Source organism: Arachis hypogaea, chromosome 14 (genome assembly GCF_003086295.3).
Source record: "Arachis hypogaea cultivar Tifrunner chromosome 14, arahy.Tifrunner.gnm2.J5K5, whole genome shotgun sequence".
NCBI lineage: Eukaryota > Viridiplantae > Streptophyta > Magnoliopsida > Fabales > Fabaceae > Arachis > Arachis hypogaea.
The window spans coordinates 16,499,986-16,506,480 of NC_092049.1; positions in this window are offsets into that span (position 1 = coordinate 16,499,986).

Consider the following 6,495-nt stretch of genomic DNA (forward strand, 5'->3'; position numbering starts at 1 on the left):
TTGGTGGATCACCGTTGTCAATGGCTACCTTCCATCATTCCAGTGAACACTACGCTCACGCGCTCTGTCACAGCACGGCTAATCACCGGTTGGTTCTCGATCCGGTTGGAATAGGATTTACTATCCTTTTGCGTCTGTCACTAACGCCCAGCCTTCAGGAGTTTGAAGCTCGTCACAGTCATTCAATCCTTGAATCCTACTCGGAATACCACAGACAAGGTTTAGACTTTCCGGATTCTCATGAATGCCGCCATCAATTCTAGCTTATACCACGGAGATTCTGATTAAGGAATCTAAGAGATACTCATTCAATCGTATATAGAACGGAGGTGGTTGTCAGACACATGTTCATGAATTGAGGAAGGTGATGAGTGTCACAGATCATCACCTCCATCACAGTTAAGCGCGAATGAACATCTTAGATAGGAACAAGCGTGTTTAAATGGAAAACAGAAATACTTGCATTAATTCATCGAGACACAGCAGAGCTCCTCACCCCCAACAATGGGGTTTAGAGACTCATGCCGTCAGAGAATACAAAGTTTTGATCTAAAATGTCATGAGATCCAAAATAAGTCTCTAAAAGTTGTTTAAATACTAAACTAGTAGCCTAGGTTTACAAAATATGAGTAGACTATGATGGATGATGCAGAGATCCACTTCTGGGGCCCACTTGGTGTGTACTGGGCTGAGACTTAAGTAATTCACGTGCAGAGGCTATTTGTGGAGTTGAACGCCAGTTTTTATGCCAGTTTGGGCGTTCAACTCTAGCTTTTGATCCTTTTCTGGCGCTGGACGCCAGAATTGGGCAGAGAACTGGCGTTGAACGCCAGTTTACGTCGTCTATCCTTGTGCAAAGTATGGACTATTATATATTTCTGGAAAGCCTTGGATGTCTACTTTCCAATGCAATTGGAAGCATGCCATTTCGAGTTCTGTAGCTCCAGAAAATTCACTTTGAGTGCAGGAAGGTCAGAATCCAACAGCATCAGCAGTCCTTTTTCAGCCTGAATCAGATTTTTGCTCAGCTCCTTCAATTTCAGCCAGAAAAATACCTGAAATTATAGAAAAATACACAACTCATAGTAAAGTCCAGAAATATGAATTTTTCCTAAAAACTAATGGAAATAAACTAAAAACTAACTAAAACATACTCAAAACTATATGAAATTAACCCCAAAAAGCGTATAAAATATCCGCTCATCACAACATCAAACTTAAACTGTTGCTTGTCCTCAAGCAACTTAGACAAATAAAATAGAAGACTAATAAGTTGAGAAGCAATAATATCTCAGAGTTTTTGAGTGAAGCTCATATTCTAATTAGATGAGCGGGACTAGTAGCTTTTTGCTTCTGAACAGTTTTGGCATCTCACTTTATCCATTGAAGCTCAGAGTGATTGGCATCTATAGGAACTTAGAATTTAGATAGTGTTATTGAGTATCCTATTTCAGTATAATGATTCTTGAACACAGCTATTTTATGAGTCTTGGCCGTGGCCCTAAGCACTTTGTTTTCCAGTGTTACCACTGGATACATAAATGCCACAGACACATAATTGGGTGAACCTTTTAGATTGTGACTCAGCTTTGCTAAAGTCCCCAATTAGAGGTGTCCAGAGTTCTTAAGCACACTCTTCTTTTTGCTTTGGACCTTGACTTTAACCGTTCAGTCTCAAGTTTTCACTTGACACCTTCACGCCACAAGCACATGGTTAGGGACAGCTTGGTTTAGCCGCTTAGACCAGGATTTTATTCCTTTAGGCCCTCCTATCCACTGATGCTCAAAGTCTTGGGATCCTTTTTATTTGCCCTTGCCTTTTGGTTTTAAGAGCTTTTGGCTTTTTCTGCTTTTTTTTTTTTTTGCATGCTTTTTCTTGCTTCAAGAATCATTTTTATGATTTTTCAGATTATCAATAACATGTCTCATGTTCATCATTCTTTCAAGAGCCAACATATTTAACAGTCTTAAACAACAAATTCAAAAGACATATGCACTGTTCAAGCATTCATTCAGAAGATAGGAAGCATTGCCACCACATTTAACTAATTAGAATTTCTCTTATTAAAACTCGAAATTTTATTGCTTCTTATTCAAAAGATCTACTATTTTATTCATGTTTAATGATGATGAGAAAAATAAACTATAGCTTAATTGGAGATAAAATCAAATAGATACTAATTACTATTATATGACTTCTAAGGTAAACTTTTATAAGGACACTGTCACAGAGTTAAGGCATAAATTGGAAATTAACAACCTTTATTCTGGGGGCACGGGGGTTCCTCTGATCCTTGGGGTGCTTGGTCCTACAAGAGAAGACTTTTGGCGCTTCAGTTCCCTTAAGTCACGCCCCTGCTCCTCTTGTTCTTTAAACATATAGGTCAGCATTTGACTGTGTTCCTTCTGTTCTTTTATTATTTGCTCCATAGCTTCCCGTATCTTGGTGACGGACGTCTCAAGATATTCCCAGTATTCAGCTTGAGGGATCTCTGGGAGGAATTCCTGTGCTCTCTTCTTGATGGGATCCTCCTGTGCTTGTTGTCTCTCCATTGATGCTTTCGTGATTGACTTTTCAATTAGGATATATTCAGTTATTCCCATCCTTACTCCAGCGTACTTGCAGAGCAGAGAAATCACGCTTGGATAAGCTAACCTGGCCTCTTTTGAATTTTTGTTAGCAATCTTGTAGAGTTCAGTGGAAATCAGCTGATGAACCTCCACTTCCTTCCCCATCATGATGCAATGAATCATCACTGCTCTTTTAACTGTGACTTCAGATCGGTTGCTAGTGGGCAACAGAGAACGCTCAATGAAGTCCAGCCATCCTCTGGCGGCTGGTTTGAGATCCTCTCTCTTGAGTTGATTTGGGACACCCTTTGTGTTGGTGGTCCACCTGGCTCCAGGGATACATATGTCCTCTAGAATCTTATCCAGGTCAATGTCTGCTCTCATCATCCTCCTGTTGAAGGAGTCTGGATCATCCTTTAGTTGAGGTAGCTTTAAGATCTCTCTGATCTTGTCAGGGGTGGTATGAACAATCTTCCCTCTGACCATGGTCCGAAATTCATAGAAGGCAGTTCCAGATAGTTTTTGCTTGTCAGTCTGCCACATATTAGCATAGAACTCCTGGACCATGTTCCTTCCTACTTTCGTTTCAGGATTAGCTAGGACTTCCCAGTTCCTGATTCGAATTTGCTTCTGGATCTCCGGATATTCATCTTCTTTCAGATCGAATCTAACTTCCGGGATCACTGATCTCAGACCCATTACTTTAAGATAATGGTCTGAATGTTCTTTAGATAAGAACTTCCCTTGATTCCAAAGTGGTTTTGGAACGCTCTCTTTCTTTCCTCTTGGAGTGGGTTGTTTTCCTTTGGGAGCCATGATCTTAGTGATCTCGGATAATCACACCAAACTTAGAGGTTTGCTTGTCCTCAAGCAAAAGAAAAGAAAGGAGAGGGATAGAAGGAGAGCTAAGTGCAATTGTTGATGGAGGAGGGGGTGGCCGAACCCAAATTTAAAGGGATGGGAGGGTGGGTTTTCGAAAAATTGGAAAAGATAAGATAAAAAGATTGAGTTGAAGAAGATAAGATAGAAGATATAATTTAATTTTGAAAAGATATGATAGATTTTTGAAAAAGATAAATCTGAATTTTGAAAAAGATAATATGGAGGTTTGAAAAAGATATGGATTTGATTTGGAAAGATGGATTTGTTTTCAGAAAAGATTTGAAAAGAGTTAGATTGAATTTGCAAAGATGCCTGGTGCTTATGGATTAAAATACATTTAAAAAAAAATTTTTTTTGTGGTAGGGTTTTTAGAAATTATGGAATTTAGAAATCAGGGTTCTTGACATGTTTATGTAAAAAAAAAAATCATGCATTGAAGCATGAAATTTGAAATTAAAATGGAAATACGTGTGGAAAAGATGAATTTGGCTCCTCCCTGCATTCCTGGCGTTTGAACGCCCAAACACTGCCTGTTTTGGGCGTTCAGTGCCCAATTGCTGCTCTCCTGGGCGTTCAACGCCCAGCTGCTGCCATTACTAGCGTTCAACGCCCAGTGGGTGCCCCTTTCTGGCGTTGAGCGCCCAACTGCTATCATTACTGGCGTTTTCTTGCCAGTGAGATCTTTTTCTCTGTTTTGTGTGCCGAGGTCTTCTGTAAATGATTATTTACCCTGTTGTCAATGAACTCTATATAAAAAAATAAAATTAGAAATAGGGCAAAATGCTTAGAGGATTGTTGCCCCATGGCTGGGTTGCCTCCCAGCAAGCGCTTCTTTATTGTCTTTAGCTGGACCTTGCTGAGCTTTTAATCTAGCTTCAGCCTTGAGCATTCTTGCTCAATGTTGCCTTCAAGATAATGCTTGATTCTCTGTCCATTGATAATGAACTTCTTATCAGAATCAATATCTTGAAGCTCCACATAACCATATGGTGACACACTTGTAATCACGTATGGTCCCCTCCACCGGGATTTCAGTTTCCCGGGGAATAGCCTGAGTCTAGAGTTAAACAACAGGACCTTCTGTCCTGGTTCAAAGATTCTAGATGACAGCTTTCTGTCATGCCATTTTTTTTATTTTTCTTTATAAAGCTTGGCATTTTCGAAAGCTGTGAATCTGAATTCCTCTAGCTCATTTAGCTGAAGCAATCGTTTTTCTCCTGCTAATTTGGCATCAAAGTTTAGGAATCTGGTTGCCCAGTAGGCCTTATGTTCCAGTTCCACGGGCAAGTGGCATGCCTTACCATACACGAGTTGGTATGGAGAGGTCCCTATAGGGGTCTTGAATGCTGTTCTGTAAGCCCACAGAGCATCATCCAAGCTCCGTGCCCAATCCTTTCTACGGGTATTTACTGTCCGTTCCAGGATTCTCTTTAATTCTCTGTTAGAGACTTCAGCTTGCCCATTGGTTTGTGGATGATATGGAGTGGCCACCTTGTGGCGAATTCCATACCGAACCATGGCAGAGTAAAGCTGTTTATTGCAGAAGTGAGTGCCCCCATCACTGATTAACACTCTAGGGACACCAAACCTGCTAAAGATATGTTTCTGGAGGAACTTCAGCACTGTTTTAGTATCATTGGTGGGTGTGGCAATAGCCTCAACCCATTTTGATACATAGTCAACTGCCACCAGAATATAAGTGTTTGAATATGATGGTGGAAAAGGTCCCATGAAGTCAATTCCCCATACGTCAAACAGCTCAATTTCCAAGATTCCTTGTTGAGGCATGGCGTAACCATGAGGCAGATTACCAGCTCTTTGGTAACTGTCACAATTACGTACAAACTCTCGGGAATCTTTATAGAGTGTGGGCCAATAGAAGCCACATTGGAGGACCTTGGTGGCTGTTCGCTCACCTCCGAAATGGCCTCCATATTGAGATCCGTGGCAATGCCACAGGATCCTCTGTGCTTCTTCTCTAGGCACACACCTACGGATAATTCCGTCTGCACATCTCTTAAAGAGATAAGGTTCATCCCACAAGTAGTACTTTGCATCAGTAATTAATTTCTTCTTTTGTATTCTGTTGTACTCCTTGGGTATGAACCTTGCAGCTTTATAGTTTGCGATATCGGCAAACCATGGTGCTTCCTGAATGGCGAATAGATGCTCATCAGGAAACGTCTCAGAGATCTCAAGAGAAGGGAGGGACGTCCCTTCCACTGGCTCTATCCGGGATAGATGATCAGCTACTTGGTTCTCTGTTCCTTTTCTGTCTCTTATTTCTATATCAAACTCTTGCAGAAGCAACACCCATCTGATGAGCCTAGGTTTTGAATCCTGCTTTGTGAGTAGATATTTAAGAGCAGCATGGTCAGTATACACAATCACTTTTGATCCTACTAAGTATGACCTGAACTTGTCAATGGCGTAAACCACTGCAAGTAGTTCTTTTTCTGTGGTTGTGTAATTTTTCTGGGCATCATTTAGAATGCGACTGGCATAATAAATGACATGCAGAAGCTTGTCATGCCTCTGTCCCAATACTGCACCAATGGCATGATCACTGGCATCACACATTAGCTCAAATGGTAATGTCCAGTCTGGTGCAGAAATGACTGGTGCTGTGACCAGCTTAGCTTTCAGCGTTTCAAACGCCTGCAGGCACTCTGTGTCAAACACAAATGGCGTGTCAGCAGCTAGCAGATTGCTTAGAGGTTTTGCGATTTTTGAAAAATCCTTTATAAACCTCCTATAGAATCCTGCATGCCCTAGAAAGCTTCTGATTGCCTTAACATTGGCAGGTGGTGGTAATTTTTCAATTACCTCTATCTTTGCTTGATCCACCTCTATTCCCTTGTTTGAGATTTTATGCCCAAGAACAATTCCTTCAGTCACCATGAAGTGACACTTTTCCCAGTTTAAAACTAGGTTGGTTTCTTGGCATCTTTTCAGAACAAGTTTCAGGTGATCAAGACAGGAGCTGAATGAGTCTCCATATACTGAGAAGTCATCCATGAAGACTTCCAGAAATTTTTCCAC